The sequence below is a fragment of the Pelobates fuscus genome, chromosome 8, assembly GCF_036172605.1.
Source record: "Pelobates fuscus isolate aPelFus1 chromosome 8, aPelFus1.pri, whole genome shotgun sequence".
Taxonomy (NCBI): domain Eukaryota; kingdom Metazoa; phylum Chordata; class Amphibia; order Anura; family Pelobatidae; genus Pelobates; species Pelobates fuscus.
Genome location: NC_086324.1, coordinates 36,271,253 through 36,295,209, shown reverse-complemented (window position 1 = coordinate 36,295,209; position 23,957 = coordinate 36,271,253). Strand labels below are relative to the sequence as shown.

Sequence of the window (23,957 nt, the reverse complement as noted above, 5' to 3'; positions counted from 1 at the left end):
TGTTAAGGCAGCAGGGGGATGCACATGCCCCAATGCTGCCCAAGATTAGTGGGAGTTACAGTTCAGGGTGGCAACTATGTCAGCACCATTACTGCAGTTCAGGGACGAGCTGATTTAAAATAGCAACAGCTGTAGCTCAGGATTGAATCTCTGATCTACCTTGGAGAGAACATATCATGTATGTCCATTTCTATCCAAGATTAGGATTCTTGAACTGCACAGAGCTGAACCGTGCATTATTTTTGATGTTCCTTAATTGCCCAGATGATGTCACTGACGGTAAAATGAAGTGCAATACACAGTAAAATATGAGTAGAATACACGGTAGAGAAGGCGACATACAAAAGCCAGAGCATGGTTTAAAATACCATACTACATTAATGATGGTATTATTATATTTAATATTAGTATTAATTACTTATTAAGAGGTAAACATTCACAGACACACACACAGATATGCATTCCAGACACTCACATACACACATAAATGTTTACTCACAAACACACATAGTATGTATACATACAAGGATTGAGACAAACACACAGATATTTAATGCCATTAACAGATACACACTGCATACAACACACACACACACACTGATAGAAAACCACACACATCTTAATGCTGTCAGACATGCTAACTCACTTGAAATGTTGAAATGTATCTTGTTTTTGCTACCTTCCTCTTTGTATACTTTCTCCTGCAGGAGGGTGTTTACCTGGCATCTATTGGGAATCAGGCCATATGCAGTGTGAGCTGTACTTTAACTTCTGTGTGACTTCCTCCACGCATTGGGACAAAGTGATACCACGTTAAATCCTCTCAACAATGCCACACATGAGTAAAATGGGGACAGTCAGTGAACTCAGGTAAGGGGCCTGCCCTGTGGAGGTCTGAACTGCAGTCTAGTTGGGGAAGACATTGACATCACACAGTGTCACAGGGTTCCATGTTCTTGTCAGGTCCCAAACTAGAGTACTGAGTAGCTGTACCCTCCCAGCCCTTAAAATGGGGCACATAGACAGTTTTTTATTTATTTATCCACATTGTAGGGGCTCAGATCCATGCTAGCTTAGCACCAAGCTACACACGCTCTCTTGTGAAACTCCACTGAACTACAGAGAAGCAACTAGGCCACCGAGAAGAGGATTGCATGCAACACATACTGAACATAATGAACTCACACTTAGCTCCCAGACTCCCTTGAAATTGCATACAACTTCAGTCCAACTTACCATTGTTGTTAAACCTGTGTTTAGACAAACATAAAGAGATAATTATTCGCACACACGCAATTAATCTGAGATACGGCGCTATGGAATTTGCTGGTGCTATATAAATAATAAAATAATAATAATAAACACTGACATATACACCCTGATAGCCATTTATTTTAGCATGCACTCAGATATAAACTCATAACCACTAGCAAACATTCACACAAACATACAGTAAAAGCCATTCACATAAATACAAACCTAGTATTCACACTAATACAAACCTACATAGAGAATCACTCAGTACACATGTAATAAAATCATACACATGCATACCCTCATAATCATAAACATACACATCAGCAAATACTTCTACACACACAGACACACACAGTCATATAGATACTCAGATTGTCAAAATAACCCATGCATTTACATAATTAGGGCTATATACCTTCAAATTTCAATATATCCCACTCAATCATAAACCAATCATAAAATGAGTGCAATTCATTGTCCTGAGCGCAAAGTATCACCTCATCCCCTGTATAGTTAAATCTTGCTTCCTTACCTGATGAATACAATAGCAGGGAACTACGCACTATGCTGCTCACAGCCCGACTTTACAGAGCTGAGCAAGGCAAAGATGAATGAAGTAAGCCAACATACAGAAGCCAGCAGCTGGGGGTGGCGCGGAAGTGCTAAGAAGGAGGAGCTAAATCAATTTAGAATTAATTGTACATGGGATGGGAGTGGCTCGACTGGTAGAAAGGAGTGAGGGGTATAGAAAAGTAATTAGTGAATGAGATGGGTGTCTGTGCACTTTACCTAATAGTTTCTGTAAATCTTATAATCATTGGTCTTCTCTATGGATGGACTCACTTTCAGACTCCAATTATGGTAAAATTTAAATATTGGCTGTTTTAGCCCAAATGTTACATTTCACCACCCATCACACCATGTTCATTTTATTTTTTGTAAACCTATTGGCGAATCAAACATATTTTCCCTGTACACTTCTTTAATTTAAAACATTTTATTGACGTGATCCTCAAGCACCCTACAGAAAAAAAATGGATAATTATTTTTGCAAAAACAGAATATTCAAGGATATAATCTTTCAATGTAGGGTAATAACTGCTTGATCCAAGGATAAATCTGACTGCCATTCTGGGGTCAAGAAGGATTTTTTTTCCTAGCTTGTTGCGAAATTGGAAGTGCTTCAAACTGGGTTTTTTGCCTTCTTTTGGATCAACAGCAAAAAACATATGTGAGGAAGGCTGAACTTGATGGACGCAAGTCTCTTTTCAGCTATGTAACTATGTAACTATGTAATTTTAAAGTTATAAACTATATTGAATTGGGATTACATTTTTGTATAACTATTGAAAATTACAGAAAACCATAATGGTGTTATAACCTCTCCAGTACGGATATAATTTGTTTTTCTTTTGTAGTTCAATTATTAATGTGTTTGTTTAATTCATTTCCCAGAAACACAGTATCTAATGGCTAATAAAGCGCCAGGAGCCAACAGACCCGTCTCATTTTCTAATTACTAATATACTTTGAAACCACAAACAATAAATGCATGCACTTATATTGTTTGTATTATGTTATAATATCTGATATGTACTATTATGTTACAAGTGTTCTGTTTAATCAATGTTACCTACATGATCCAATCCAAACATTACCCTGCTTTCCCAAGTAATAGGTTTCAAAGTTGTATTACCATCATTGACTTTAGGATCTTGGCAACACAACATGGAATAAATAAAAATGGTTCAGTTGACTGGGAAATAAATACTCTACAGGACAGGTAATACAAAATGTGATTTACTAGTGGTATCTGAACTGCATAATAAGAAACTAAAGATAGTGTGAACAGGAAATAATATTCAGTTCACACGTATAGCCGCAACACAAATTATCTCAGAAATGCCAAAAAATGTTAGATTGCATTTGTGAGTCATTCTATCGTTAAATGAACAGGATTTTTCCCAAGGTGCTGGACTTTTCCCAATTATAGATAATGTGTCACAACAGGTGCATGTAGGTTTGCACACATAGATAATCCCAAATAATCCACATAAAAATGATGTATAGGAAAAGAGTGCACATTTATTGATAAAAAAAAAAAAAAATATGCATATCAACAAATCATGGTGTCATACTGTCACAACAGCCCTCATAGATGCTAAAGGTAGTACAGGCATATCACACCAAATTATTGTAGTCCACTGAGATGACACAAATTTCCCAGCAAAATGTGTGCAAACCTACATGCACCTATAGTGACACATTATTTGAACTGCGTAGCAGAATAAACAACCTCCAGACAGAGCACTACTGCTCCAAGCCAAAGAAATTGCAAGGCCTTTAATCATTCAATAGATTGTGTTATGGTTTTTCATACTTATTTTATGGCATAAATGTTATGTCTAATGTGTGCACCTAAAACGGCTTCCAGGTATTGCACTGCTACCTAGCCTACTCTGACTGGCAACTGTACTGCTCTTTTCTATGATGGTATATTGAAAGAAGCAAAATATAATAAATAGAGTCAAAAAGTATGGGGGCAATGGTTCCCTGTCATTTGCATTAAACATGCTTGTATTGGGTTCCCTGGACCCCGAGATTAACCAAGAGGCTTGCTAGTTTTGCCCCCCTCTGTGTGTGCTTTGGCAATTCATATTTCAGTCCAAACCAAATATGCTTTAGGTGATTCCCTGTTAGGCCAATGCAATACTATAGTCTCTATACTGAAAACTACAAACAATATTAACCCCTTAAGGACACATGACATGTGTGACATGTCATGATTCCCTTTTATTCCAGAAGTTTGGTCCTTAAGGACCAAATATTAAAGAGACCAAAAAACTATTTGTACACACGGAAAGTGTAGACAATATATATTTGAATAACCCAAATCAAAAAGCTACCTGAGCATCATGGGAAATGTAGTCCAGAAACAATTTATGGTGTCAATGTTAGCCATAACTGGGTTAAAGGAATAAAAAGAAATACGAGATAGAGAATTGCTTATGTTTTAAAAATGTTTATTTTGTTGATGATGCGAAGAATATAGGATCCTCTTTTTTTGGTCACTTTAACCCCTTAAGGACCAAACTTCTGAAATAAAAGGGAATCATGACATGTCACACACGTCATGTGTCCTTAAGGGGTTAAATACACTGATAGCTGGTTTTTTTTTAACAGTTATTTTGCAATAAGCATGGTCAGGGATGTGCACACTTTATGTTTGTAACATTTTCCCCTAGCTTTCCCTTCCTGCCCTTCTCCTTTTCTGTTTACCCTTCGTTGTATTGTGGTATATGTTTTAAAAATATATATTGTATATTGTGCAAAAACTGTTAAAACATTTAAATAAAAACGTTTTATGAATAACCCTGACAATGTTCAAATGGCTCTGTTGTATGCATGAAGGTCTTTATATATAGTTTACTTTATCACTGGGATTTTTCAAAAATTGGTATTAGTATTACATTTTTATTTTTTTTCCCTGTGAACATTTACCAAGAGACTTGGATGTTGTACTGTCTTTTAGGACTCACCAGTCGTCACTATTGGTACCTATTTTTATTTTTTTAAATCTAGAGGGTATTGTATCCTTTTCTCCTCTGATAAGAATATAGGAACAGTGGGGAAAAGGTTCCCAAGATTAATCATTTTGGAAAGGTAAGAATATGTCTAGTGATTTTATTCTTAAATACCATTCGTCTTTTTTTCTGTTTTCTCAAAACAAGCTATTTTTTTAATTCAATGTGTTTTTTCTTATCTTGAATCACTTTGCAAGAATCAAGCCCTCTCCAGCATCTTTTTAAATAGTCACTCTATAACTTTGTACCTATATTAATCTGTTCATGTTCCTACATTTACATCTCTCTATTCCTCATCTAATTAATTCCAGTATTCTCTTTGTGCGCCTTTCCTCCCACCCATTATATTCCCCCATCACTCTAACCTAGCTTATATAATTATATTCTGCCTTTCTACATTCTTTTCCATATGATCCCATGTAGTTATTAATTCTATCCTTTTTTTTTTTCTAGTATTCTGCTTCTCCCACGTCGTAATTATCACATAGAGGTAGGAATAATTTTTTTCTACTCTTTCCACCTCCTTCGTCCACCGTTCTTTGCCTTGAGTAAGACGGCATTTACCTAAAAGGTGATGGACCAGCAGGCATAAAATGCATGCATTGTTACTGTTCAGAAAGGGATATGACTAAGCTGGCACTCTCTGTTTGTAGCTGCTCGTACTGCTTGCAGTGTCGATTAATAAAAAAAAAACTAACTAGGAATGTATTCACTAAACAATGAATTGACTACCACATTCTTCTAATTGATATAGTTCATGGATTGTACGGTCTTGTATGTATAGCTTGGAGGAAAGACGAGACGGGGGATATAACAAAAAGAAGAAAATCAACCACAACAAGATGACAGTCTTAAATTAGAGTGGCACAGGTTTAAAAATATCAGGAAGTATTACTTTACTGAGAGGGTAGTGGATGCATGGAATAGCCTTCCAGCTGCTTTCATGCCAAATCTTTTTTTTTTTTTAAATGAGGTTGAACTTTTCAACAGACTTGTGCCCATGCATAAATGGATTTGGGAGGGAGTGAGTTAAGGTCTTTTTTTAAACCAGAGAAACTCTGACCATTCTGTCTCTGCTTTTATACAAAACAAGATCTGGCCTGAGTCAGTGACTGTATGAGATTATAATTTGTTAGACCCATTTAGCAGCAATGTTTTATGGGCGGTTTAGTTCCCTGCTATGACTACTTCTCTAACTATTTCGTAACCCTTATTAGGTAACCCTTATTTAGGCAAAAGCATGAAATGAGCAGTAATTTCACAAAAGCTGCAAAGCTACCTGGGTACCCCCAGTTCTGCAGTGACTATCAACCAAATGCTGATAATCAGCACTTGTTCAGATATTAATCAGGGTATGTTAATTAGACTGGAAGCCAATTAAATGTCATTGCACATTTCTTTCACATGAAAGGTCCTGCAAACATCTTCATTGAGTTCCACATGAGAACAAACAGGTTCAAATTCTCTAAGCTCGATTCTGAAGGATTGAATGATTTTGTAACTCTCAGAAGGCTTTCTTATCAACCTTAATTCAAAGCAACTGAATTATTCTAGCCTAAAAACGTACCATGCCTTATCACTTCAAAAAAAGAAAGTTAGTTCAAGCTTTGGCTCAGAAACAGTTTTTTTTTTGTTTTGTTTTTTGTAAAGCAAAACAAATGTTCTTGCTTGCTGTGGCACAGTCAAAATATTGAATACTCTCTGTGAAATGTTACAATACAGTCATTTATAGTTGGAACTTAAACTGGCACTTTAAAAGTTGCAATTACTAGTTGATACAGTACATGCTAAAACAGTTCTTGGCATCCTTGTTATTTCAGAAGGTATTGGTTTATGACTTAAATCACAGACTAACAAGCCAGATCCGCTGTATCCCTTCCCTCATATCATCACCCCCCCTCTCACTATCACCCCCCTATCTCTCACCATCATCCCCTTCCTCTCACCATCACCCCTCTCCCTCTCACTATCACCCCCTCCCTCTCACCATCACCCCCTCCCTCTCATCATCACCCCCTCCCTCACACCCTCACTCCCTCTCATCATCACCCCTCTCTCTCTCATAATCACACTCCTCCCTCACATCATCACCCCCTCCCTCACACACTCACCCCCTCCCTCTCACCATCACCCCCCTCTGTGTGTCTCTCTCTCTCTCTGTCTGTATGTGTGTGTGTTTGCATCTATATGTGTTTGTATATGTGTGTCTATCTGTATGTGTGTCAGTGTTTGTCTGTATGTGTTTATGACTGTGTTTCTATGTAACTGCATGTACCTAGGTGTCTGTGTATGTGAGCCAGTGTGTGTATATGTGCATACCTCTCAGCATTTTGCCTACACTACACACAAACACAACCCTGCATCCAAATGTCAACACTACATAAAAACACACCACCATATTTAAAAACCACGTGCAAACACACACTCACACATACTCCATACAAAAACATGCTTACATACAAACACACAAACACTGCTCAGTGCTAAATATATAAAAACAAATACAAACACTGCTCAGCGCTCAATACATGTAAAAAATGTGTGGGTGTTTCTTTACATTTTTATGCTGGGGGTGGAGGGGAGGGGTTAGGGGTGCCACATATAGGACCCGCCCCGGGTGCCAAATGCTCCAGGTTCACCCCTGGCTGCAGCCCTCCTCTTATTATTCAGTCAGATAAACTTTTCATCAGAAAATAGGGGTCCGCCTCTGTCCACCCACAAACCTTAAATTCCCCCCTCTTGCAACCTCTTGCAACTGACTCCGCCTTTCCCTGCCCAAACATTCTAACTCCACCCCCGCCTGCCATGGCCCCCTCCTCCCAAGTCCTACCTCCAGAAGCCAAGTCCTTTGAAGAGGAGAGCAGTGGGAGGGCGCAGCTTCCATGGGCTGCTGCCCCTTTCCTGTGCCTGCTGGGAGTGACCATGAAAAGGCTGGAAGCATGACACCAGAGCAGGTATCACACTGATTGTGCTGCTTCCAGTGCCCCCAGCTCCCACCTGAGTAAGTGAAGAAAGGAGGGCAGCTTGCTGTATGTATGTATTAGGCAGTGTGTGTGTGTGTCTGTGTTAAGCAGTGTATGTTTGTGAGTATGAGTTTTATTAGACAGTGTGTGTATGTATTGGGCAGTGTGTGTGTGTGTGTGTATTAGGCAGTGTGTGAGTGTATGTATATGTATTAGGTAGTGTGTGTGTCTGTCTGTATTTGGCAATGTGTGAGTGTGCGTGTATGTATTAGGCAGTGTGTGCGTGTGTGCGTGTGTGTGTGTGTGTGTGTGTGCGTATGTATTAGGCAATGTACACACACATACAGGGTCACCTCCCACACATACAGGGTCCCAGGGCAGGAACAGGACTTCTTTCTCCCAGGGCAGGAACAGGACTCTTTATCCTCAAAGCCCGCCACCCAAACACAGGGTATTCCACACCAGACGACCGGGGGGTCTTCTTCCCAGGAGACTCTGTACCTGGGAGCCAAAGTGCGGGAAAAGGGATCGTCCCTTTGTCTCCCAGGCACAGAAAAGCCCCCCAAACTAGCCAGTGCCCCAAAAGTGCCCACACCACCCTCAGGGACCCTCACAATGGCCCCTGTCACGAACCATCTACATTCACGGGACCCCTGTGTGGAAACCAGGCAAGGGAAGTGTCTCCTTTTGGTATTCAAACTCTCCCCCTGGGTGCCATTCATCTATACGAAAGAGCACTCATTAATTACTTCCCTTGCGGTTTCACACTTATGTGATTGTGTGATTGTTCTAATTGATTGGTGTGAACGTTCTAATGGGGCACTGGGAAGGTCCTCGTTCGGTAAATGAACGGGTCGGGAAGCAATTCACGAAGGCTCCCTCTGGATGGCATTTGTCTATACGAAATGGCGGCCACCCAGGGGGGAGCATGCACAATGGCTTCCCTTACGGTTTTGGCACTAGGTCAAGGTGAAAACGTTCTAACTAGGGTTCTAAATGGGCCATTGGGGTGGTCCCCGTTCGGGAGACGGATGAGCTCCTTTAGCATGAACGCTTGAGAACGCTTGTTTTTGTGTATGGGTCCACCTTGGTCCCTTGGACAAGTAGATTATTTTTTAAAAGTTTGTGTGTGTATATATTAGCCAGTGTGTGAGTATGAGACAGTTTGTGTGTTGGTGTATGTATGGTGGTGTATGTATGGTGGTGTATGTATTACATGTATGTAATAATCATATATTCCAATGCACTTATTAGGCAGTATGTGAGTATGTATCAATAAAGCAGTTTGTGTGTGTGTGAGGCAGTTTGTGTATGCATTAGGCAGTGTGCGTATATGTATTAGAAGGAGTTTGTGAGTGTGATGCTGTTTTTTGTTTTGGTGTGTGTATATATTCGTCAGTGTGTGTGCAATATGCATTTTGTTTGCATATATGTATAAGGCACTTTCTGTGTGTGTGTGTGTGTGTGTGTTTGTTTGTTTTAGGCATTGTGTGTGTGTGTGTGTATATGTATAAGGCAATTGAGTGCGCATGCCCACAACTGCAGCCCCAAAACAGATGCTTCTCAGTGAGAAGCCTCTGATTTGACTGTTTGCAGAAAAAAAAGCATAATTTCTTTGGGGGTATATCTAGAAATCGGTGGAATGCTTCCTTTTGGAGTTTAGTGAATGAACTTGTGGAACTATCTAAGGGGGCGGCAAAATGGATCTTTGCCTAGGACGGCAGAATTCCTTGCACCGGTCCTGCCTTATGCTATGGTAAACTACTCTTGCTGATTCTGGTTACAAGAATTTACCATGACTGATATTGGAGCCCACAAATAAGGGATTGTAAACAATTCAATATTAAAGGATTTGTACACATTTACGATCTAGGAGAACAATACTGTTGATGTTCTGTCCCGAACTTTGGCAGAAACAGAATGTTCTGCCAGTTCATTTTGTCAAGTACTTTAAACAGGTGTGCATGTTGATTATGAATTGCTATGTTTATAACGAAGGCACTTCAGCAACAGGAATAAAATCATGCCTTGTTATAGCTCTCTTTCAGCTAAAAGTCACAATATGAGTCAAACTTGAAGGAAATCTTTGGTCAAGCATTACGAGGTGTGTTTAGAATAGTGTGATTTATGAAAGGTTAGTTCTTTTCCCTGGAATCTCAAAGTTTGACTGTTTTTATCCTTGATTTCTATCAGTGGCACTGCATGTGGGGCTTTACAGGAAGAAGCCCCAAAAGTGTTCTTTCAAAACCCAGATCTTTTTAAGTTATCCTCTCTTTAAATTTTCACTTTATGTGTTCTTTTTTATATAACGATAGCCCGCATTAATATACCTCCTGGGAGTACAGAAACGGGCCAGCCTGTCTCACTGATAATGAATGATGGCTGTCTTGATAAGCTGTTGAGAGCAGCTGGTTATGAACAGAACTTAGGACATTTATAAAAATTGTCCAGTCTGAGTGGACCTCTCACATGCTCTGTCTACCCAGAGGTGTTTGCTGAAGTTTAATCTCTAGTAGGGCATCTGAACTGGACATCCTGTGTATAACAGTTACAAAAAAGTCCTAAAATCTCATTCTGAATCATTATTTAAGAGGTAACCTAGAGTTATAATTAGCAATGGTGCTTGGAGTCTGTATGTGAAGTGTTTCAACTTGAAACATAGCTGCCTAAGATGTAACTCCCCCACTGGCAGCGTCTTTAGCATGGCATTTGGGATAAGGCTAAGACATGAATGAATTAAAATCACTAATATATTAAGCACTGAACAAAGGCTTTTTACACTCGAATAAGTCCTAAATCCTAATGTTTTCCTAATGTTAGAGTTCTAGAATCTTTTAGATTCCCCCCCCCAAACAAAAATTTGAATTTAAATAAAATCCTCATAGAGAAGCATTGTTAATGAGAAGTATGTGCAGGGGAAGTACCATGAACCTCCAATAAGTGCTTCTCTATGAGAAGCATTAAAGTCAAATGTCACAAACCCTGGAACTGTTCTGGACACAGATGCACCCTCTAGTGGCTGTCAGGAAGGTGTGTTTAGCCATGCAAAGAAAACATTGCCATATTTGATGTCAACTGTCACAGAACCAATTCTGACTCTGCTACGGCAGCCTCTAGAGGTGTGTTTAGCCCTGCGATGAAAACATAACGTATCTCTAAAAAGGCAATATTTTACATTGCATTTGCAAAATGCCAGGGGCACTTCCACCAGACCACTTCATTGAGATTAAGTGGTCTTGGTGCATATAGTGTCCCTTTAAGGTAACAGGAAATGCACATCTTTCTAGAATTCCAGTTGTTTTGCCCATAATCAAAACTGCAGTTGTGCTAATAGCATCATATTAGTTTACATTTTTATAAAAAATACTGAATCATTAACATATGTTCATGACTACTAAAAACTATCTGGTCTATACAGACAAGTAACCATTGTTTCAGAGAAATTGATAACAGATACAAGCTGCACCCTTGACAGTAAATAGCTCATTAATGGTCTGAATAATAGAGTACAAGGAAAGGAAGCTCTAATTGCTAGTGGGGTACCACAAGCAGCCCTGCTTGGGTTTCTTCAATTTAATATGTTTATTAGAGGTATCAGAAAGCACACATGGAATGGAAATTATGGCTTTTGTCCCTGTAGACACAAATAACAGAAGGAGGGCTCACACACTAGGGAAATAAACCACAAGATGAATTATTCAGGAAAACAACACAAACTTGCAAGAATGTTCATGTTGCAGTACAATGCCAACAAGTACAAACTCTGTACTAAGGAAGCAAAAATCCAAAAGATTGAATATTTATTAGAAGTAAATGACCAAAATTAGTAAAAAAAAAATTATAATTTTTAAAATGAAGGGCACAGGAATGAGTCATCTTGACTTGTTAGTGAACCTCAATCAGGTCATCGTTCGTCTTAAATTGTAGGCTAAAATAGCAGATCGGAAAACATAGCTGACTCTAAGCGAGAAATGTTGACCTAAAATGTGACATTTCAACTTGAATTCCCTATGGATCCTCAACGTGTTACATTTTAGTGACTAACCTTAATCGTAAGGAAAATATTTATTGTACAGTGTGAATAAAAGATATGTATAGATAGAATAGTTTACAATCTGTGTTAAAGGGAAATGTCCATCTAGCCCTACAGCATTGAACTCCTTTTTCACCAAATCCCTTTAATACACTCTCCACCTGTCATGGGAACTAACCACGCTCACCCACCTGGAACTTCTTGCAAAGGAGACATTTTGTGATATATGTATGTGCAAGAGGGACAGAAGTCCATTTGAAACTTGGTTATAGTCACAGCTTGACTATTTAAAAACCTAAATCTTCCACTCCGTTGTTTAATTCTCCACAATTGAGTGTTCAGTGAAGAAACCCCGTTGTGGTTATGTACAGCATTTGTCGTGAAGTGGCAAACTCTAGGCCTAAATAGTTCAAATGGAAACAAAACTGTGTTGGAAAAGTATTCCAGCTTGGCTTTTTTGACATTTTTGACATAAAATCTACCTACAATTCTTACTTTAGTTAAAAAAAATTCCAGTTGTGGTGGTTTAAAACCAGCTTTGGAAATTAACCCCTTAATGACACAACTTCTGGAATAAAAGGGAATCATGACGGAATATTTCCATCATGTGTCCTTAAGGGGTTAAAGCATTAGTAGGAGAAATAGGAAAACTATTGAACTCAGCAGAATGAGAATCTATAAAGCCTTACTATATAAGTCACAGGTTTCCATATTGTTCGCAACGAATTGGTACTCAGTGGTACATGAATTATGAATTGGTACTCAGTGGCTTTTGGTATGTTACCGAATGATTTGTCGAAACCAAAACTACAACAGTTGCAAAAATATATAATTTCTGCTGAATGTGAGATACTTTCTAACTTGCTTGCTATTTTTACTTGAGTCATAACATGATACATGGTCTACCCATTAACATATCTCCCAACATTTCAAATGGGCAAAGAGGGACACTTCCTTTGTAAGGATGTCAGTTGGGTGAGAAATTGTAGGTGGTTTACGGACAAGAATACATAAAACAAAAATGTCATTAAGAACAAGAACAATGTATTTTACTTCCACGGACTGATTTCTAAATACATTTATTGTAGTTTAAAGCTGCTCTGTCACACCTCACCACAATGAGAATTTGTGATATTTGTTATGCTCATGAAACTACATTACTGAAATACAATTTATTACAAATGGATAAGCCCATATTGCTTTAAGAAGACGTTTAGTGGCTGAGAGTCAAGAATCTGGATTATACCCAATGACTGTCATGTATTACGATTTACGCAGATGAAGAAATATAAAGGGCAAGCAATGATACAGTATAAATTAATGTTTCATTCACAATTTCTAGATATTTGCTGTCTATATCCCCAGGCCTACACAAAGAATTTATTCGTGCCAAGCTGATATGGATATTAGAAGAACTACGGATAAGCTTATCTCAGTGTGGAACATGTGTCATTTTCATATCAATTAATCTGTCATGTTTTGTGAGATAGACTGAGTATTATGTGAGAATAACATATCCGTGCAGAAATTATAGGATTATTCATGATATCAGTCACAAACTAAACATTAAGGATGACATATGAGACAGGGAATCAATTACTAAAAAAGTATTATTAGAAATACCTTAAAACATGTCTTCAAGTAGAATTTATATCCCAGACACAGCAACTTCATATTGATGAATACTGTTGCAATCTAAAATAAATGAGCAAAGTTAGTAAAAATTAAGGGCACAGGAATGAGTCCTCTTGACTTGCTAGCGGACCTCGAACAGATCATCATTGATTTTAAATTGTAGGCCAAAAAAACAGTTTAGAAAACATAGTTGACTCTAAGCTTACTTCCAGTTGAGCTATTTTGACCTATAATTTGACATTTTAATTTTAATTCCCTATGGATCCTCAACAGGTTCCATATTAGTGACTAACCTTAATTGTAATGGAAATATTGATTTTACAGTGTGAATAAAAGATATTTATAGGCAGAATACTTTACAAACCATGTTAAATGTAGATGCCCATCTAGACCTACAACATCTAACTTTTTTTTTTTGTTTTACAAATCTCTTTTATACACTGTAAATCTGTCTCAGAAAATAACCACCCCCTCCCACCTGGAACTACATGCAAGGGAGGTGTTTTGTGACATATTTGTTATTATTATTATTTTATAATTTATAAAGCGCCAGCAAATTCCTTAGCACAAGAGGGACAAGAGTCCCTTTGATAGTGTCTGTAGGACTTTTGTTTTCCTTCATCAGCAATCAAGGAACATTACTTAGTAGCCAATTTCCGTCAAGAGAGTGTTCACTTCCCTTCCAGATGGATCTAGTTGGGTGGTTTTAAGTCAGTTTATTTGAGCAAATTTTGTCACCCATACTTCAGGCTGCAATCTTGAACATTTTTGTTTTTAAACCAACTTCTAGCAGAATTTTGTCCCGCAACTTGATCTTTATAAATATATATTTCATAAATATATTATATAGACATCTGTCTATCTATCTATCTATCTATCTATCTATCTATCTATCTATCTATCTATCTATCTATCTATTTATAGATAGATATCTTTCTGCTCTTCCTTTTTGATTTCTATTGGTTGCTCACTCACTTGATCTGTGTACTACAAAATATATAAATATTATTTATATTATGTATATATTTTACGGTATACTTATTAGCTCATTTTTGCATAATTTTGGTTTGTCTTAATAGTTCTTCCCAAAACTATTGCATTGACGAAATTCAACCAAAATACACGTCCGCATGAATAAATTTTGGTCCAACCAAACTTTTTTTTTAAAGTTCAGATGAACTGATTTGGCCGATACAAACCTTATGCCGTACACAAGTTAAGGTTAAGATATATAGATAGATAGATAGATAGTTAGATAGATAGATAGATAGATAGATAGATAGATAGATAGATAGATAGATAGACAGACTGTTGGAGCCATGTTGCCTCTTTGGACTCAGACACACTAGAACACGAACACATGTACACATGTACACAGACAAATATATGCACTCAATAAATGCACACAAATGGATAAACACACAAATAGACAAAACACACAGACAAACATGCAAGTGCACAGAGACATACACTGACACACACATACTAACAGATACAATCAAAACTACAGTCTATGTATGACATTGTAAATTTGGCTTTGTGTATTTCTGACACACATTTCTGTATTTTCTGAGAGAAGTTCATTCACAACAAACTTTTTCCTTTTGCAACTGTTAAAATTGTGTATACATGATACCTGGGTATGGGAACATACACTGCGAATCATTTATACATGATACCGAAGTAATGGGGTTAAATTATTTAATAAATTCCATCATAACCTTGTTCAGACAAGACAAAGTTTGAACAAATATTGCAAATGTTTCTTCTCTTATCTGTAGGCTTCTTCTATGCCAGGGGCAAAGGACAGAGCCAGGGGCAAAGGGCAGAGCTTATAACAATGACTGACAGGGAGCTAAGATGGAGGCACCCAGTTTTTGAAAAAAGAGTTTGGGGTTTCTATCTTTCACACCTCACAAATACATTTGTATTATTACAGGGATGAGTACACATAATATAAAAAATCTGGGGACGTGACAGTTCCCTTTTAAATATACATCAAGTGCATAAGAGATTGCAGAATATCCTGCTTTGCAAACATTTTAAAAATCCCCTTGTCTGTCAGCATCAGATGCATTTTCCACCCAGATTAAATACTTTTCCCACATATTTTGCGTAGAAAATAAGCCTATTGCCAAATAATTATCACTCTAATGTTACAACCCTCATGTCTCTGGTCTACTTGAAAAAACAAGTAAAACAAAATACCCTTGGGTCTCATCATACGGCTCGAAAGAATGGTAAGGCAGAGCAAACTGTAAACATGAAACAGTAAAAAGCCTGTGGTGCTACTGACTCAAGGCTAACCCGTCTGAGGACAGAAATGTGCAGCTGTGCATTAATCTCCAAACAAAATTGTAGAATGAGTTTATGTTTTTTTTTTTTTTTTTAATGTATCTATTTTGTAAAAAACACGATAATACTCATAGATGCTTTAAAATGAGCCAATCCAAGTACGCAATTTGCCACCCACTTCTCCAGATGGTGAGCAATTCTCTTGTAATGGTGTGTCCAGTAGAGCATCTTACTCACATGAGCTATTTGCACTCCTTCCTGCGTCGGAAGTGTTACAGTTACGGTCATTGCCACTTGTCATTGACTCATTCAACATAGTCAACAAATTCCCATGTATCAATCAGTTCAAAATGTCAAGGCAGATTTATTTTTTACCTCTTTCAAATAAATCGAGAAACAAAATATGTATGTGTAAATATATAAAAATTTTAAAGTGTTTCTAAAGATATAATCTGGAATGACCTTGGCCAAGTCACTGTTGGCTACAAGAGCTCATTATCCCTGCAGAATACCACATCCATCAATGTGTACTTTGTCAGAGCTATCAGCCAAGAGTATTATTTTTTTATGAGACATGTCAAATGTCCAGATCCTTCAATTTCATTGTGTTTTCCAAAAAGGGTACAATAATGAAAATTGACTTTGATGGGTAATCTCAGAATATTTATTCTAATAGTAAGTGATTTGCATTTTCATTCATTCCCAGTGTACAGGCAGAAAACAAGTGGAGTAACAATTGGTGATAAGTTCATAGAACATATTACTTATAGTTAAAAGAGAATATAACCCGTTTAACTAGGACCACTTGTAAAAAGTGACTTACATGCAGGGCAACAATAATTTTTCTGCCGCCTTTGCATTCCAAAATAATGCATTACATGATCATTACCTTTTATTTCAATACACAGATATTTTATATGGGCAAAGTGATAAAGCCTGGGGGAGATTGCAGTATGAGACTAGGGCTACACCAATCAGATAAGGTACAGAAATCATAGATGATGCACTCCTATTTAACATTGCTCTAGATCCGCTAATACGAGCGATAGAAAAACTCCTTAACTGTACTTGGCTAATTGAAAGACTACCACAAAATGGCGGGCTTTGCAAAAATTGGACCAATTCCAAATCGCCCTATCTGAAATAGGATCAACCACCCTCTCTTCCAATTTCTTATCAACTCACTTGGTCCTCAAACACATTAAAAGACTGTCTGTTAACACCCCTAGAGATCTTTCTACATTATATAGAACAAACATATTAGTTATATTACAATCTATATACACTGAACTGGGCAGTTGGCTATCTCTACCACTTACCTTCATGGGTAGAATAAATTTATACAAGATAACTTTTTTTTTTTTTTCAGTGTGCTTATATATATACAAAGCAACCCACAACCTCACCGTAAGTGCTGGGTATGGATAAAATACCCTAATCTGATAAATATATTTTAAATACAGCTTTCCCGGAAGATTTCCCAGAATACATCTCCCTTTTAGAATATAGTTCTGTATCCCCTACATTGTTTGTATTTTTGCTGTTTCTAAATTCTCGAACTCTTACTATCCAAGAAAGATGAAAATGCCTTGAACAAAAAAGTATTACAATTCATATGGAACAGCCATCCAGCTAGAATCAGTTTAATAAATTGCACCAAATTAAATACTCATGAGGTTTGCACCTAACTAATGCACAAGAATACAATTTAGCCTCCCAAACAAAATAAGCCCTCTATTGAATAGAAAACCACTCCACATTAACTACAACTGAACTAGAGGTAGCAGTTGCTAAAGACAAAGCATTACCGGCTTTTCTACACTGTCCCCACCACCTAATACCTCCTCATATACTCAAAAACCCTCTTTTAGCGACCACAATAAGAGCTTGGAAGCTGGCAAAGCTAAAATTAGACACTCATCCAATAAAATCACTGCATCTTCCCTTACTCAAAAATTCCATGTTCCAAGTGGGGTGGCTGGCCAACCCTTTTTACAATGAGCAATTCATGTCTATAACACAATATAGTGCTTTATCAGTAATGCTTGAGAGAGTGCCTTCCGGCCTTCCACTTCCCTGGCATGCCTATCTAAAATTTCACTCTTGCATCTCTCAAATTCTGAAGGATCTCAATTACACTGATTTGTACAAGTCCCTTGAACTCACTACACACCTCTTTCAACTTACACCACATCCACACTCTACTTCCTCCGAGATACTGTTGATTTGGAAACTATGCAAACTGATATTTCTTAATGGCTTGTTCACTTTCCCATTCTCAAAACTGAAGACATATTGAAAGCACATTAATTTTTAACCAAACTATTGCCAATATCTTCCTATCAGGAAATGAGTCTTAAAATGCGCCACTGTGTATAATACACTCTTGTTAAACTATGCGCAAAGAGCAGAAAATCTGAAAATCTGCTTGGCTGAAACTGCAGATATGTACCATTGAATTTCTGGCAATTTGGAAATTCTGAAAGGAAATCCAACACTATTTAATCACACACAATTTGCAGAGTCTTCCCCTCAGACCAGAATCTTTAATGCTGGGTCATGTCCCCAACCACCACTACACTAATAAAAAAATGTAGTACAATAGAGGCAGTTGTAGGCTGCAAGACCACATTGCAAGTCTGGAGCTAACCAGACCCTCCCCTTTCTCATGTTTTCTGGGAAAATGACAATATTTGTTGAGAATGGATTGAGAGACATTGGAAAACCTGTTCTCCAAACTTGGAAAAAATACATATCGACTCTAGATCTCCCATTTCAAAATACAGTGCTCACCATGATGGAATACACGATCTGGTATTTCTCTAAGGTCATGGTGGGTCGCACCCTTACCAACTTCAACATAAATAACTGTTGTTCTATTCCCTACCTTGTTCATATGAAAGCTCTCCTTCCAGGATTTCCAGAGGCAAGAGACATGTAGCAAATGTAATGTTAAAAGAAATTAAATGTTCTGGTGGGACAAAATATTCTGCTCCCTCTGGTAGTGGAGGAAGATCTCTTTGTCTGTTATATCTCACCAAAATGACCTCATTCTCCTACCTTTTTCTTACCCGTTTACTCCTCCTCCCTTTGTCTCTCTATTATTATTAATAATAAAATGAGAGTGTTTTTAAATTGAAATACATTTTATCACTACTGCATAAATGTAATTTGATTGGGATGCACCAAAGGAATATGACATGTAATCTTTATGCAATACATTCTCAATAAAAATGACATATAAAAAAAGAAATCACAGATGACTGCACAGAGTACCAAATGAGTTCTCTAGAAACGGGATGCCAAACAGTGTGTTGTGGTGAACTCGTGAACTGACTAGAGAACTTTAACCATACTAGCTGAGCTCCAAAAATAAAAAAAAATCACAAAATCTAGTTTAGTTTATTTGCTAAACCAATAATTTTTGAGTCTACAAGGCAATTACAAATTTTACATCCAAATAGTAAAACAATAATCTGACTCTTCTTTTTCTAGCTTAATTATTTTGCATAAAATTTGCAATGCCTTTATCAATTATCTACAATACCCACATGTTGAGTAACCTCCTACTTTGTCGTGTTGCCTAAATACAAGTGAAATATCACCAAATTTTTTTTTATAAAAAGGCAACTTCATGGTATTGCTTTCATTTTGTCTCCTTTGTAAAAAAAAAAAAAGTGATATGTAATCATACACAAGTTTGTGACTTTCTAGTCCACTTTAACTCCTTAACCCCTTAAGGACAGATGATGGATATATTCCGTCATGATTCCCTTTTATTTCAGAAGCTGTGTCCTTAAGGGGCTAAGGACCAAACTTCTGAAATAAAAGGGAATCATGACATGTCACACATGTCATGTGTCCTTAAGGGGTTAAGGAAACTCTATTCTACATCATTTTATAAACCAACCATGTATTCTAAGTGGATGGTAAAAAATAACAAAGACAAATAATTTAGAGACACTTACCTAGAACAGTCAAAAGCTCAATTACACGCCTTGCGATTAGAGCCAGTTCAAACATGTTTTAGCTAATTTGTGACATTGCAAAATAAATCTTTACATGAACATGTTTGACTGGTCCCACCCAAAAGTTCAATTCAGATTCCAAATGCCAGTCACGTCTTCTCAATAGAAAAAAAGAAAATCTAGATTGTTTTCAACCTCACCAATTCCAGACAATTGTTTTCTGCAGAGAAGACTTCCCTGGCATTTTGAATTTGCACTGTCTTTAGGGGTGTGACCAGTCTGCTAAGCTCCAGGGAGGGTTTCCTTGGTACTGGCACAAGTAACTTAAAACTTGTCTGAGACACTCCCAAGAGAACGTAACCCGTGGGACTTTCCAGTGTTGTGTCTCTTAAACCTTTGTTTTGTTATGATGAAAAATTGGTGTTGCTCTATACCTAAATAAAAATGAAAAATAAAAAGTGTTTTGATGGTTTGTACAATCTACAAAAAGTTAGAGGATTGTTATTATTATCAGGCCTGCCATGGACCTTATAAAAGAAATGAAGTTACAGAGATGAATTATAATTATAATAGGCAAACACAAATAATTCAGTGGTTATGTATTAATATTTGTGCTACTGTAGCAGCAACATGTGGATACAGCTCTTTTGGGAGGTATGCAGAGGGCTGTGGTATATTCTAAAAAAAAAATATTAGGCAGATCTTAAAGAATATTTGCTCTAAAAGCAAGGTTGACTGATACACTATTTCAACTCGACATTCGTGTCCTTTTCGTGCCAACGAGTAGTATATGAAAAGGGCTGCCCTACAGTATGTCAAATTCCCAGGATGTAAAACCAAATGTGTTAACTTATTTCTCTCCTGTAGAAATTCTACATACTACAGGCCACCACTTTTTGTGACAGCACTAAAGTGATACATGTACAGAAAACACAAGGGTCTGTTAATCCTACCAATAATGCCAATGCTAATTTTAACTTCTAAAAGTATAAACAGGATTAGGAATATAACAAAACATTGCTCAATATTAGTACAAGGCTTTTTTCTTTTCTTTTGTTTTTTTTTTCCATTGATGTCTCTTGCCCAATAAATGATAGCTAAAAGACCCCCCACTGGCATAAAATCTGTTGCTTTGGAAATGGTAAATGAGTAACTACATGGTCCAAAACATAGAACCACATTCTCCACAAACAATCAATTTATTTATTAGCATTTTGGCAAGAAATAAGTAAAATCTGATAAGTAATTGCCACTTCTAAACTAGATGTCTCTTGTTTCCTATCAATGTTTGGTGGAATACTGTGTTTCATTTGGGTTATCCCTGCATGTATTATCCAAGTGAAACTTTACATTTGGTATTTTTCATAAGCAATATGCAAATATAAATCTGCCTTAGAATTATTATTACTCTTAATCCTTGTTCTGCTATTTTACTGACAAATATTTCTGCAATAAAAAAAAAACTATATATATAAAAAAATATATTGCTGTACTAACCGTAATATGCAATCTAACCAATAAGATATTAAAATAAAGAAACAATCGGCTAATTCACGCGCAATAAATTAATCTACAATTGCTGTTCGAGGAAAGGAAAGTGTCCGTTTCAAATAAATAATGATTTCGTACTATTAAACACTTGTACCGTGACAACTATTTTAAAATGTTTTGTCAGAATCCCTAAGCAATGCTGTGACAAAAGCAATATTTATTATGTTGTATTGCGGCTCTGCTACTCCACCTAATATCACAGTGTATAATGCATACATACACAGATAAGTTGGCTGTGGTAATAATTTCAAGAGAGAAGCCAGTGTCTCCCAGCCACACCTACAAGTATAAAAGGAAAACATGGCAAAGTGTTAAAAAACTTCCCTCTAAACATAAATCATTAAACCTTTTTCAGCTACAAAGTAACAGCTAAGATTCTGTAAAAAAAAACAGTTGCTATACTGCACATGTTATCACCATGGTAGATAATAAGATAAAAGACAGATATAATTAGTACTCTCTTACTTGACAACGCCCTGGAAAATTTAAATATCAGTCTCACATTTTCTCTCAAGAACTCTTTCTTTGGTTCGTGTATGTTTGAGATAAAATCATAATCAGACATGTATGTATATTGAAAATAAACAGAGCTATTTAAAAGTATTCGATTTATTTAAATATCAACAGTCACTTCAGTTTCCTGATTACGAATATGACACAGCCAATAAAACATAATGTAAATGTGAAGAGGGAGAGGGATACATTCACTATTTTCGGTTGTGAAAAATAGTAACAGTGTGAGCAAAATATTAATTATCACCATTTGTGAAATTAAAGGGTTCTCTGTGGGAGAGGCCTGCTTTTATGCTACCAAAAAAAAAAAAAAACATAAAAATAAAATAACAAGAAAAATATCTCCCTAAGGCCTGAAGGATTTATTCCTTTTTCTAGAAAAAATTATTCAGGTTCTATTAAATAAACACTGGTTACATATAACAGATGTGATTTCCATTTGTGATTAGCTTATTTTATTGTGACAGCTGTTCTGAGAATTTTTTTCCCCCTCTCATGGCTAGGTTAAAGATAAGGGAGTGAAATTATTATATAGTGATCATAATAGTGTTGCAAGCAGCGACAGACAATGATTGCAAAAAAGAAATAAAAAATGAACATTGCTAAGTTACAAAAGGTTATTTTCAGATGCACAGCTGATTAAGCATCAGAAGAATCCAAGAACTGTCTAAAGACATTGACAATTGTAAAGATGTTAAAATAATGTATGCCAGAAGCTGAGGACCATGTGTTGTGAAAGGGTGAATCTAATAACAGAAAATGCACTGTAATCTTACCTGATGAGAGGAAAATTGAAAATCATAGTCCAGAGTTGAGATATGGTCTTGTCGCTCTTCTTAATAGATGCTGTCAAGGTAGAGGCACAGAAAATGCACAACAGAACATTTTTTATTTTGTATGGCTTGAAAAACAAAATAGAGACCTCTTCGCAATATTCTCCATCTCCTGTACTGAGCCTTTCTCTGTGGTTGCTAATGAAGGCAACTGCTAAATAAATAAATAAATACAAATGCATGCAGCAACCCTACATGAGAGCTCCATCTACTGGTAGAAAAGGAGAAAGAAGAATGGAGAAAAGTGTCAAACGTCTTCTAAAGTTTAAGTCTCTGAAGTTCTACCTCACATTTCTTCTTATTATTATTGCCATTAATGTAGCGTAACAGATTCCGTAGCGCTTTAAAATATTATGAAAGGGGGGATTTAACTATAAATACCGGTAGGACAATTAAAAGAAAACTTACAGGAACAATAGGTTGAAGAGGACCCTGCTCAAACGAGCTTACAGTCTATAGGAGGTGGGGTGTAAAACACAATAGGACAGGTATTCACAATCAAATAAGGTGGGAGTGAAGCAGAGCTGGAGGAGAGAGTAGAGTGATGCCCTTTAGCTGAGAGGAAGAGACAGGTATGTAAGGTAGAGGTTACTCTGGGAGGCCATAAGCTTTCCTAAAGAGATGGGTTTTAAGGCACTTCTTAAAAGATGTAAGACTAGGGGAGAGTCTGATGGCAGTAGGCAGGCTATTCCATAGCAGCCCGCAAGAAGTCCTGCAAGCGTGAGCTGGACATACGGGTGCGAACAACAGACAGGAGAAAGTCACGGGCAGAGCGGAGAGACCGAGAAGGGGCATACCTAAGGATCTGTGAGGAGATATAAGAGGGGCTAGAATTGTTCAGTGCTTTATAGGTGTGAATTAATACCTTGAATTGATTCCTAAAGGATACAGGAAGCCAATGTAAGGACTGGCAGAGGGATGAGGTGTGAGAGAATCGACTAGAGAGGAAGATCAGTCTGGCGGCAGCATTCATTACAGACTGTAGCGGTGCAGTACGGCTTTTGGGAGGACCAATCAGGAGAGGGTTACAATAATCCATGCAGGAAATTACTAGAGCATGGACAAGCTCCTGTCATGATTGCAAGGCTCTGCTTTCTTTAAAAAAAAAAAGAAAAATATTTTCATAGTGAAAAAGAAACTTATATAAGTGAAATCTTTTGAGCAACACTTTGCTGTGCAGTTTATGATACCATATATCATATAGTAAATAGTGTATTGTAGTTCATATAGATATTTTCTAGAAATTGATAATATATAATATATATAATGATAATGAGGGGGGGACCTACTGTCCTCCCCCCCTGCCCCCACCCCTGGGCGGCAGG

General features: G+C 37.1%; 1 protein-coding gene across 1 annotated transcript in view; it reads right to left on the bottom strand.

Annotated features, from left to right (window-relative positions):
- LOC134571437 (sodium channel protein type 2 subunit alpha-like) overlaps positions 1–22,733 on the bottom strand; it is a 122,330-nt gene extending 99,597 nt beyond the window's left edge. Inside the window, exons 1-2 of the mRNA XM_063429687.1 lie at positions 22,576–22,733; positions 13,461–13,532 (exon numbers count right to left, since the gene is read on the bottom strand). The gene's annotated coding sequence lies outside the window, so the exon portion shown is untranslated. The remainder of the gene's footprint in view (positions 1–13,460; positions 13,533–22,575) is intronic.
- Between the last annotated feature and the right edge of the window lie 1,224 nt (positions 22,734–23,957).